The 13403-nt window shown below is 39.1% G+C and overlaps 1 long non-coding RNA gene across 1 annotated transcript in view; it reads left to right on the top strand.

Annotated features, from left to right (window-relative positions):
* The window catches only part of LOC122746160, a 38337-nt gene extending 28118 nt beyond the window's left edge, over positions 1-10219 (top strand). Inside the window, exons 2-4 of the long non-coding RNA XR_006355515.1 lie at positions 7226-7327; positions 9343-9447; positions 10166-10219. This is a non-coding gene — a long non-coding RNA (uncharacterized LOC122746160). The remainder of the gene's footprint in view (positions 1-7225; positions 7328-9342; positions 9448-10165) is intronic.
* The last annotated feature ends 3184 nt before the right edge of the window (positions 10220-13403 follow it).

Here is a 13403-nt window from a genome sequence, read left to right as displayed (position 1 = left end):
AAAATCAAACTTCTTTGACTTCAGACCCAAAGCTTTTAATACTAAACAAGTCTATTTTTCTTCTTGGTCACAAAAAGCAGACTTGTTTAGAAGTCGGAGGAGTATACATGACAGTGGGACAAGTTAGTGAGTTCTCAAGTTCAAGAGTTTAGGGATCAGATCTTTGAATCAAAGAAGGGTATTTACTGTTACACTGTGATCTTTGAAGAAAGAAGAGACTCACTGATGTAGTCATTGATTTGGAGAGAAAAGCCAGTGAGTTATCAGTCAGTGCAAGTCCAATGGGAAAGAGATTGTTCATTCAGCAACCTCAAGGTGCGTTTATCTCCTCAGGAAAATCTAAAGGACAGGGTGATGCTATAAATCTGGAAGGAACTCTATAGGACTTTTTTGGAAGACTAGGGATCTACCGGAATGCGAAAAGGTTGTGTTGTTCTTGGTCAGCCATTTTTCAGTCGTGTCTGACTCTTCATGACTCCATCTGGAGTTTTCTTGGCAAAGATACTGAAGGACTTTGCCATTTCCTTCTCCAGCTCATTTTACACATGAGGAAACTGAGGCAAATGGGGCTAAGCAACTTGCCCAGGGACATATAGCTAGTCAGTGTCTGAGGCCAGATTTGAACTCAGGTCTTCCTGACTCTGAGCCTGACACTCCATCCACTTTACTACCTAGTTGTGCCAAAAGGTTACCCTAATGGTAGTTCCACATTCAATTTCTTCCTAAGGGGAACTGTTGGGCTATTTGCTTAGAATATGTGTTTCTGTATTTGTTATTGGCTCTTGTGAGTATTCTGCAACTTTTGGTATTTTTTTTTTTTTGTAAGGCAATTGGGGTTAAGCGACTTGCCTAGGCTCACACAGCTAGTAAGTGTTAAGTGTCTGAGGCCAGATCCGAACTCACGTCCTCCTGACTCCAGGGATGGTGCTCTATCCACTGTGCCACCTAGCTGCTCCAACTTTTGGTATTTTTGTAAGGTGAAATAAAGACCATCCTCACCATACGCATTGCTACTTTGAGTGTCTGCTACCCACCATTTGGGAAAACCTAGATGTGAGCCAAACATAACATTTTCCTGGAGTGATTCCAGGTTGGGGTAATGGGCCAAAATTAGAAAATGGTCCTCTTGGGGTCAGTCCCCAGGATCATAGCCAGTCCACATGTACCCAGAAATGTAGGCAAGGGGAGATGTTGAGATATTAGCTACATTTAGGGAATCTGGTTATTTGCATTTATATGATGAATCTTTGTAACATGAATTATCAGACCCTAGTTTATTTTCATATAGAGTTTACCTAATTTGAGGTACACTTCTAGTCTACTTCCGACGTTGGAAAAACTTGGATTTTATGAAGCTGTGCATAATGATTCATGAGAAGCAGAGATTCAGAAATGCTGATTCCTCTTAATCATATGTGATTTTATAGAAACAAAGCTTACAAGACCTTATTAAGCTTTTTGCCTGAAGAAAATCAACTTGGACTTTCCCACAAAACATAGATTCTTATGAAAACCAGAGGAAATCAGCTCCTATTACATTTCTATGACTTCTACAACCTGCCTTGTCATAAATTGGGAATATGGTCCTGGGATTCTTTCCAAATCCCCTTCTGCATATGTCACAATGCAAGGCATTCTGGATGATGTGTCTAAGATTTCCTATATATATCCCATCAAAAAATACCCCCTAGTCAGATGATTAGTTACTTAGGAATATAGACAAAGTGGCTGATAATGGTATCTTGACATGGGTGAAAAAATGCAAAGAGCACCATGAGATGGTACAACCTGGTGTTATCATAGCCTACCTCTCATCATATAGATAATAGTTAATTTCTTTACTGATTTAGAGCAACAAAATGCTTCATAGTAACTTCATGGAGAAATTTGTAGATGAGAGTATTGTTGTTATTGAGTCATTTCAGTCCTGTCCAGCTGTCTGTGATTCCACTGGGGTTTTCTTGGCAAAGATACTGGAGTGATTTACCATTTACTTCTCCAGCTTATTTTATAGATGAGGAAACTGAGGCAAAAAGGGATAAGTGACTCGCCCAGGGTCACACGTCTAGTGAGTATCTGAGGCCAAATTTGAACTCAGGAAGATGAGTCTCCTGACTCCAGGTCTGGCACTCTATTCACTGTGCCACCTAGTTGCCCCAGGAGAGGTATTATGGTATACATTTAAAAGCTGAAGAAATTGAGGTTTAATGACTTGCTTAAGGTTACTTGGCTACTAAGCATCTGAATTGAAATTCAAACCCAAGTGTCATTGAATTCTGCCTAAAGCCTACATGGTATCTGTGGCAGAGATAGTTCAGTGACATGTTATGAAGAAAGTTGTTGTGGTTAAGATTCTTTCTAAATGAATATGAGACCTTTGAAAGGCGCTATACCTTTAGTAGAGGTGGGGCATATTAAACTCTATCCACCATCATCATCTGTAGTAGGGGTGTAAGGCCAAATTACCATTGGCTCTCGGCCTACTGTAGGTTTTTCATCACTCTGGAGGAGCATCTAGGTGGCACAGTGAATAGAGCACTGGCCCTGAAGTTGGGAAGATCTGAGTTCAAATCTGACCTCAGACACTTACTAGGTGTGTGATCCTGGGGCAAGTCACTTAACCCCAATTGCCTTAAACATCTGGGGCCATCACCAGTTGTCCTGAAAGCTATCTTGTCACTGGACCCAGATGGCTCTGGAGGAGAGAGTTAGGTGACTTTGTACAGCCCTGGGGTGTGGCCACTGCACATGCTATACCTTCTTGGAGCCACAGGTGAGAGTTGAGTGCCAGGCAGAAACCTAAAGTAGATGACAACCTTGAGAAGGGCTTGGCAAGCCCTCACACCAGAGGTGCTAGTCCTCCCTGAACACTCCATATACTCTCCCTCCATAACTACCTTGTATTTAAGTACTTCGTGTTTATTTTGTATTTACTCTGTATATATGTATATATGAATGTATGTATTATGGTGAAAGATGCAATGATAGAGTAGGAAGAGACCTCAGAAGTCATCTAGTCAAACTCTTTCATTTTATAGATGAAGAAACTGAGGCAGAAGGAGGTGAAATGACATACTCAATGTCACACAAGCATGAAATAAAGGATGATTCAAGACTCAGTTTAAATATCACTTCTACATCAAGTTTCTTGTCATTCCTTCAATTGCCAGTGTCCTTCCTCTCTGCCTATGTTTTTGTATTTATATTTATTTTTTTTGTGTGTGTTCTGTATACATATAAATCCATGGATGTAGACTCGTCCAATCTAATGCAAGCTAATTGAGTACAAGAAGCATTTCAATTTTTGTCTTTGGTGCTGATTCCCTTTCAGCAGAGATCTCCAGCGCAAGGAGTCCAGTGCTCATACAAAATCTGACTTAAATCTTCCAAGTTGTATGGCAAGTGGAAGTTATCCCCCCGAAGATCAAGGACACCACCAATGTTCATCTGTATAAAGGAAAGAAAATAGACTGTCCTGTGACAATGACAGGGGAATATCTCAGTCATTGCCAGAAAGATTGTTGTCAGAGTCCTTAATCAGATATTCCTTCACCTGGAAGATTGTCATCTACCCAAGAGTCAATGAAGCTTCAGAAAGGGCTAAGGAAATGTTGATATGGCATTTGCTGTCCAACAATTCCAGGAGAAATTCCAGGAGCAGAACAAAGGTCTGTACACGACATTCATTGATCTAATCAAGGCCTTTGATACTGTCAGTTGTGAGGGCTTATGGAAAATCATGGCAAAATTTGGTTGCCCAGAGATATTCATTAGTATTGTATACCAGTTTAATGATGGCATGATCTCACAGGTTCTGAATGAAAGGCAATGCTCACATACTTTACCAGTCTCCAGTGGAATGAAGCTGGGTTATGTGGTTGATTCCATGCTTTTTTAACATGATGTTTTGAGTGATGTTGTCAGACTCCTTTTATGACAAAAAAATGGCATCAATGTCAGCTACTGTACTGACAGTAAATTATTTAACTTGAAAAGGCTAAAAGCCAAGAATAAAGTGGAGGGAGAGTTGTTGTGTGACCTTTTTTTGTGTGCAAATGATTGTGCACTCAATGTAGCCTCTGAGGCTGAGAGGCAACAGAGTATGGATCAATTCTCTGCTGCTTGTGCTAATTTTGGCCTGACAATCAACACCAAGAAAATAGATGTCCTTCACCAGCCAGCATCACATTATCCATACATGAAACCTCTAGTCACAGCAAATGGAGAAACTTCTAATGCTATGGATAAATTAATTTATCTTGTCACTATAATTTCTAGGGATGTGCACATAGATGATGAAGTTGTGACATGTGTTCCCAGAGCTAACAGCATTTGGGAGGCTCTGAAAGAAAGTGTGGGAGAGAAGAGGTATTGGGCTACATACCAGACTAAATATCTACAGAGTCATTGTGCTGATTTCATTGTTGTATGCCTATGAAACCTGCACAGTCTACCAGTGCCATGCCAGACGATTGAATCTCTTGCATTCTGAAGATCACCTGGCAAGAAAAAATACTTAATGCTGAGGTTCTTTCTTGAGTGGAACTGCCAAGCATTCATACTGTACTTCAGAGAGTGCAACTCTGATGGGCTGGCTTCATTGTTCAAATGCTAAATGTTTTGAGTGATGTTGTCAGACTCCTTGAATACATTTGCCTAAAGGACTATTTTATGGAGAACTCACACATGGTAACTGCTCACATAGAGATTAGAAGAAATGATACTAGGAAAGTCTCAAGGTCTCTCTGAAGAATTTTCATATCAATTGTGAGACGTGGGAGACACTGGCACAGGACTATCCTGCATGGTGTGCTTGCATCAAAGAGAAAGAAAAATACACCAAGAATCGTTAGTCATTGAAAGACTTAGACACCTAGTTAATGGGGAATAGAGTAGACATCAGGACTTAGTCATAAGGAACAAGAGTTACCAAGGAATGTCAGAATGAGAACAGTAGTAAGATTGAGTCAAAGCTGAGTAATTAACCTAATGCTCTTTATATCCCTTCTTCTTAGGGTTAGGTTTCCTCCCTAAGTCTGCAGTAGGATTGACTATATAGTTTGAGGGTTAAGTTGACCCAGCTGTGACTATTAGGGAGGTGGCATTCCTAAGAAACCAGGCTGAGAATATAAATGAAAGCTCTCCCTTGAGCAATCAGGGTTGCTAGCAGTATTATTTAAAGAAGCTGTCAGCACCATGGTCAGGGGAGATAGCTAAGCTGGAAACCCCTGGTTCTCTCAGCATTATGGCTATGAAATGCAACAAAGTTGCCTCCAGATGAGCTGCTTTGGGTCATTCTCATGACAGCATGAAGTAGTGGCATTAGCTAAGGGAGAACGTTCGATTGCCAGAAGATAATCAGGTTGGCTGACTTTCCTGCCTTTAAACAGTTTGGGTTGTCTGCAGAGCAAATGAAATCCAGGTAAACCTCTGGGGCTTGGCATGAGCACTGCTATATATTTTCTGTTTCTTATGGAGAAATTTTCTTGGCATATCTATCTATCTATCTATCTATCTATCTATCTATCTATCTATCTATCTATCTATCTATCTATCTGTATATCTATCTATATCTATATCTTTGTGTTTCTTCCTTATTGTGCTAACAGCACGGCAATTTGGAATGAATGTGTGTCCCCTCCCTGGAGGTATCAAGTCTTTTGGAAGCACTTCGTACTACTCCTATGGCTAGTAGTCATTTTTTGGACCAGGGTTGAATCTGTGATGATAAGGCCATTAAGAAACAATCTCAACTACATTGCTGACGAGTTGAATATCTGAGACCATATCACTCTAAATGTGTATGTGAGAAACCAAATGTAAAAGAAAATCTATTTGAGGTAAAATAAATGGTGGTGCATTTTGAAAAAGGGAGAGTTTTGTAGAAGAAATGTGGTACTAAAATTTCTGGCATTGCCCATTTCTGCTGCTGCTGCTGGTGGGTGGTTTAGGTTAGCTGACAGCAACAATTGGTTGGTTTGGGCAGACTTCCTTTTAGACACCTGGATCTTCCTCTGAATCCATGTATTTACTGAACAGACTTCTGATCTTAATTTTGTTTCCAAAGTTGGTTTCCTAACTGGAAAGAGATATTTCCCATTTTGAATTACCAAGCTGTTTTTTGATATAAAAAGTCTTTTGGTATTTTGAGTAATAATAATAAAAACAGCTCACTCACATTTATAAGGTGCTTTAAAATTTTTAAAGCACCTTATATAAATGTCCTCATTTTAGTAATTAGAATGATCCATTTGTCCAATGGCTCCAACAGTTTTGGAATCGAGGATCTAGATGTGTGGAACTGGGAGGACACACCAAACATTTTAGAGCTTGAGGGGATTATAGAGATCATGTTGTTGAACACTTTAATTAAAAAAAGTTTCATTGTTGGCAAGTTTTAACATTTATTGAAATATTCTCTTCTTTATCACAATGAAAGAATTAAAACCCCTTAATCAAAAAATACTCAACATAGTGACCACATGCAGCAATGTATTCAATATTCTGCTGTAGCAGTCTCTGTGAGGTACATTTTATTATTTGTTTACCAGGACTGTTACAGGTTTTCTCCCAGTTATTCAAAGTCCAGCTTCTTTTTAGTGATTTTTGTCAGTTACATTGTTGAGGTCATTGTGGAAACTGTCAAATCCTTATATTTTATAGATAATGACTAAATGAATCACACTTTGATGAAATTACTTACCCAAGGTCATGTAACTAGTTAGTGAAGGAGTCAGGACTTGCTAGTCATCAACCTCTCTCTATTGCTGTAAGTAGACATTCAGCAAAAAAGTTTCTAGCAATGCTCTGATGATTTAGAAAAATAGCCTTTTGATTCCATGCCAAAATGCTAGAATAAAATCAGGTCTAGACATGGTATATTAGCATCAGTGCATGAAAGTAAATTCTAGGTTGCTATTTTGGAAATACATTTTGTAAGCCCATATAAGTACTTATCATTGGGAAGGTTATTATTTTTAAGCTTTTTAATTCACTGACTCACATACTGTAGTAATTCATGCAAAGGAGGCTCTGAACTCTTTTGCAATATGCAGATTTGTGTGCAAATGAGCATTACCTATGGTGTTCTACTGAAGCGTTTTTCTTTGATGTACATTTCTGACACTCTGAGATTGTAAAGAAGAAAATAACTTTAAAAATTTTAAGAAACCTTAATTGAAGTTAACATAAAAGAAGATACATGGTGTTAATTGGTCTGTTTCAGGCATAATTTGGGCCTTTGAGACCATGTCCCTTACCCCCTGCCAAAGTGTCAAGACTCACATCTTTAATTCAACAATCTTTGTATTAATTACCTCTGGATAAGGTAAGCTTTGATTGTAAGTCCTTTATTGTAAAATTGCAGTACATTGCCTGCTTTAAGATAAATAAATTAGGGTTGAACTTGAAAAAAAATCTCCATCCAACTGTGAACGTGAAAGTGCATTTGTGCATCAAATGACAGATGAAAGAGCAGGTTTTATCAGACTTGCTTAATAGGAGAAAAATGTTTTCATTTTCTTCCTCTTTTCCCATTATTTTGGTGTACTTACACATGAAATTTTGGGGGGTTACCAGAGACAATGAGGTAGAGTGTATAGAGGACTAGAGTTGATGTCAGGAAGGTTTGGGTTCAGATCCTGAACCCTGAAATACACTAGTTGTCTGACTATGGAGAAGTCCCTTAACCTTTCTTAGCCCCAGGCAACTCTCTAAGACTATAAAACAGAGAAGCTGCAATCTTTTTTGGTAGAGGGAATTCTTATACATGTGAAATCTTATTGATGTATTGGCCAAACATTTCCAGTAAGCCACAAGTTGCATTACCAATATATTCTGATCTAAATATTCTCTCTTGGGGAGGAGGGAAGAGTCATCTTTTGGCTTTCATTGAAAATTTATCCCTAGGTGATGGATCTGCTCATGTTTCCTTTGGAGATAACTTAGTATATATAACAAAAAATGGATTATTTTAATTTATTTAAAATAAGTGAGAAAAATACAAAATAATGCTGTAAAATTTTATCCAGAAGTACCAGAAAGAACACTGGACTTGGAACTGAAAGATGTAAGTTTAAGTCCTAAATCCACTAATTATTGGCTGTGTGATCTTGGGCATGTTGCTTCACTTTTCTAGAATGAAGAAAAAAGGTTATAATTCCTTAAAAATCCCCTCATTTTTTTTGTGGGGCAATGAGGGTTAAGTGACTTGCCCAGGGTCACACAGCTAGTAAGTGTAAGTGTCTGAGGCCAGATTTGAACTCAGGTCTTTCTGAATCCAGGGCCGGTGCTTTATCCACTGCTGCCCCCATCATTTCTTTTTGAATTAAAAAACATAACTATCCAATTCCAAATTGATAGTCCTGCTGCCCTACCGGTCAGACCACATCTGAGGTTCCATATTCAACTTTGGTCATCACATTTCAAGAAGACACTGACAAGATAGAATGTAGGTAGAGGAGAGTTACTGGGACGCTGAGGAGACTTGAACTTATGTCTTATGATGATGGATTAAAGGAACTGGGGAAGTTTAATTTGGAGGAGAGTTAGGGAGGGCATTACAGTCGTATTCCTTTATTTTGACTCAGTTCTATACTCAGTACATATCTGAAAAATGTCTTTTTTTGGGGGGGGGGGCTTGGCAATGAATGACTTGCCCAGGGTCACACAGCTAGTAAGTGTCAAGTGTCTGAGGCTAGATTTGAACTCAGGTCCTCCTGAATCCAGGGCTGGGGCATTGTCCATTGTGCCACTTAGCTGCCCTGCCTTCCTTTATTTTGAAGCATATCACATGGAAGGTGAAATAGACTTATTCTCCTTAATCCCACAGGACAGAATTGGAATTAGGGAGGAGAAGTTGCTGAAAGACACATTTCTAGTCGATATCAGAAAAAGCTTTAGCAACACAAACTGTCTACAAGTAGCATGGGCTCTCTTGGTAGGTAGTGAGTCATCCATCTCCAGAAGTCTTCAGTCATGCTGGATGCAATGAATTTATAGAGGATACTCCTGCTCAGGTCTGGGATGGACTGAATGAGTTCTGACATTCCTTTCAATTCTTAGTAAAAGTTGATTGGAATGAGGAAAAATGAATTTTAACATAGTTCATTTATTTATGTAGCATTTTTGCCTAGTACACAATAATGCTCAATTTAATTTAGCAAACGTTTATTAAGTACCTACTTTGTGCAGAGAACTGTGTCAGACACTGGATAGACAAAAACAAATAAGATCCCCCCTTAAAGAATCAGTTGGTCAGCAAACATTTATTAACCTCTTACCATGGGGCAGTCAGTTTACATTGACAGTAATGCTCTATTCATTCATGAGCTTATTCAACAGCAGGAGATATGCAATTCGCATAAGGAAGGATTCTTGTCCGCACAGAGATGCCACTCCAGTAGAACAGAAGAAGCATGGTGCAGTGGAGAGATTCTGGCCTCTACAGTAAGTGAATCTGGGTTAGAATCCTGTCTCCGATTATGTGCGTCTGTAATTTGGTGGCTAAAAATATGTAGAATATGCTGCCTCTGGACACCCTGAATCTTATACTCTAGAAGGAGTCATAAGATACAATGAGATAACAAATGTGCAGCACTTTGCATACCTTAAAGTGCTCTACAAATGGAGCTACAAGCATATGCATAGTTAACCATAATACAAAGTGCTATGTGATAAGTACTATTGGAAGCTGAATGACTGGTGGGAGCTTCACTTTTCCAACCTAGTCAATGGAAGCTCCTTTTCTTGGAGTAAGAGCCTTAGTGTCTGCAAAGACAATACTCCCTAATTCTTCACATGATTATTCAGGGGCAGCTGCTCCATTTGCTCCCTTTTATTCAAAAGATTGGGTGCAAGTCCTCCGTATGTCTGGATAAGGGTCAGACAGGAACTAGCAATTGCTTATTCAATGCTCAGAATTGCACTACAGGGAGAACATAGAGCCAATGATATTTAATTGTTAAAACTTGTCCTCAGTCAATTGAGCATACCTCATTTTCTCTGGTGCAGTGTAAATGAGACCCTAATGCATTTTGAACCCCTCTCTTAAATTTAAACGTATGCTATCCATATCATCATTAGGCACTTCTGATTAGATACAGATGTTTGACAAGTCATCATGCTTTGCTTTTGACTTCTAATCGTTTTTTTTTTTTTTTGGCAGGGCAATGGGGATTAAGTGACTTGCCCAAGGTCACACAGCTAGTAAGTGTCAAGCGTCTGAGGCCGGATTTGAACTCAGGTATTCCTGAATCCAGGGCCAGTGCTCTATCCACTGCGCCACCTAGCCTCCCCGACTTCTAATCATTTGTAATATAATGATCATGAATCTCTATTAAATGATTCCCATTAGTTATTACAGTCATATGACTGTCAGCTAACTTTCTTGTTGACTTGCACAATGCTTTGAATTCTGTTCATTATAGAAATTATTACTAGAGCGAGTCCCCTTAAGCCTTTCCTTATACAGGTGCTAATTTGACTTAGAAGTAGTCTTTTTACTCTGGGTCACAGAATGGCATTTAATTCAATCTAATTTACCAAATATTTATTAAGCATTTGCTGAGTGCAGAACACTGTGCTAGGCAATGGTAGAGATATAAAATTTGGATAATGAAGGATTCTTGTCCTCACAGAGATTCTAGTCTAGTAGAGCAGAGGAAGCATGGTGCAGTGGAGAGATTCTGGGCTCTAGAGTCAATGAATCTGGGTCAGACTCCTGTCTCCAATGCTAACCAACTTAGCTTCTCTGAGTTTCAGTTTTCTTACGGTCAGATGACGATCTTAGACTTATAACGATTGGAATGACGCCACCTGCTGAAGATTTACTGTAGAAAAGCTCTGCCATGAGGTGAACCTCTTTCCAATCATTACAGTTCCCTTCGTGGTCGCCATCTGTTTTTTTTTTTTGGCTGGGCAGCGGGGGTTAAGTGACTTGTCCAGGGTCACACAGCTAGTAAGTGTCAAGTGTCTGAGGCTGGATTTGAACTCAGGTCCTCCTGAATTCAGGGCCGGTGCTTTATCCACTGCACAATCTAGCTGCCCCTGGTCACCATCTGTTAAGGCTAAAATTCTAGCTAGTCTGTCTAAAATATCTAATGAGTGACTGCCAATTAATTATAAGCTTTATCAAGAGTTAGACTTTTAAGCATTTATTAAGGAGAATAAGAATATGTTAAAGAGAGAGAGAAAGGCCTAGATTCATCTATCTACTAAAGGGAGAGAGCATTCCTAGCTCCGCTCTCCACCAGAGTCCACACGAAAAGAGAGTCAGAGCTCCAGGCTCCCCCTTCTTCCTTCCACTAGCAAATATCACTTCCTGATGCCAAAGAAAAGCCACATGTCTTGCCCTCAGGCACCTTCTCCTCATGGCGGAGCTTTCCTACAGTAAGTCTCTAGCAGGTGGCGTCATTCCAATCGTTACAGACTAGATGGCTTCTGAGGCTCATTCAAACTCTATAGCTAATGTTCCAAGGGGGATAAGACACATTCATTTTTCATACATATTAAATTATGCCATTTTTACTAGGGCCATCATCTCTTTTCCTTTCACATTGGAAGATTGGACTCAGGGTCTGGAACTTCTCTAGGCTGTGATTGGCCTTATCTTGTTTGGTTCTAGGCTTCCACAATAATTCCTGGACATCTCCTAAAATGCCACTACCTCACTTCAGTCTCTACTAATCTTATTATATGCCTGATCCCAAAAAAAATAATAATCAATGCAACCAGGCCTACCTGGGATTTAATTCAATTTGGAAAATTATTAAATGTCTAAAGTACATGTGCAATGAACTGTATTGATCTTGGGATATAAAGACAAAAAGAAAATAGTCCCTGCCCTCAAGGTGCTTACATTGTATTGGAGGAAGCCTTGCTAGTCTGTGGATAGCAACCTCTCTAAGGCCTTAAGAGCATGTAAAACCCTAATTATAATAATTATATAACAATTATAACAAAGAATTATAACAAAGGAGGAAACTAGAACCCAGAGAGCTAAAGTAACTTGTCTGAGGTCACATAGGTTGTAATTAGATTTAGGACCTGAACTGAGGTCCCCCAATTCTTTAAATCCGGCACTATTTCCATTATGCCATGCTGTCTGCCCATCCTCCATCGTTGTATTGATATCTGACACCGAGGCTCCAAATACAAAGTCTGATTATTATAAGTGGCTCTGCTCATGACTTGAAAGATGTTGGAATTCGTAGTGTCCTTGGTGGACGGGAAAAGAAATTAGGAGCAAGGTGCAGAGAGGCATTTCAGTTACTGCTGCTTCTGTCATCATTTGACACCAAATGCACTTGCAAAGCTGACTGGGAAAGTTAAATGAGCTCAAAAAGAAAGAGAAGAGCATTCTTGGATCTCAGCACAGCTCCGATCAGCGTCAGGCACAATACAGAGGCCTTTTGTGTCAGACTGCTAATCAGCAGAGGTGAGTGTTTTAGCATATTTAAACAAGTACAGGGCATCCATTAATCAAATGGCTGAACCAGAGGACCAGAGGAAGCAAATGAAATGATTGAAAAAAAAACTTTTTAGTGTAGGCTTGATTTTTTTTCTCTGTGATGTTACAGATTTAAGGTGGAGGCTTGGAAGTAGAGTATAGAGAGAGACCAAAGGATAAGAGAAGGAAACATTTGAAATCTCCAATAACAAATATAACTTGATTAAACTATAGACCTAAAATAATTCTACCAAAACAACTGAAAATGGCCTCCATTTCCTGTGACAAATTACAGCATATGGTGGAGAAATATATTCATATTCAGCTAAATCTTTAGTGCCTGTGATAGGGCACCAGACACCCAGATTCAGAATCATGAAGTCATATTTCTTCATTCCCTATGACCAATAACTCAACAAAGCCTGTAATTTTTTCCTTTAAAATGTCTCTCTTATACATCCTTTTCTCTCCATTTCAAGTGCCAATACCATAGCCCTGATCCTTACCATCTCACATCTAAATTATTGTGCTGGCCACCTCCTAATTGCCCTCTGTATCCAGTTTCTCCTCATTTCAATTCAACTTGGATTCTGCTATTAGAATGCAATTCTTTAAATCATTCTTTAATTCATTAGAATGATATTCTCTCATCCTATTATTTCCCCCCTTGCACCAAACCATCTTCCCTGGGAATAGACTATCTGTAGCCTAAAACTTAGAAAACTCTAACCTGGTTTTTAAGGTTTTATAATTTTGTTCTCTCCTATCATTACAACTTTATTTCTTATTATTCTTCAAAATAACCTTTCTGTTTTTAGTATACTCACTGGTGTCATGAACATGCCACACTCATTGTTTCTCTATTCTTTCATTTTGTTTCTATTTCTTAGATCAGCAATGACTCCTTTACCCCCATCAAAATTTTACTCATCGGTTAAGGTCTAACTTAAGTCCC

The sequence above is a fragment of the Dromiciops gliroides genome, chromosome 3, assembly GCF_019393635.1.
Source record: "Dromiciops gliroides isolate mDroGli1 chromosome 3, mDroGli1.pri, whole genome shotgun sequence".
In the NCBI taxonomy this organism is placed as follows: Eukaryota; Metazoa; Chordata; class Mammalia; order Microbiotheria; family Microbiotheriidae; genus Dromiciops; species Dromiciops gliroides.
The sequence above is the reverse complement of the archived record's forward strand: the minus strand, read 5'-3'. Positions and strand labels throughout refer to the sequence as shown.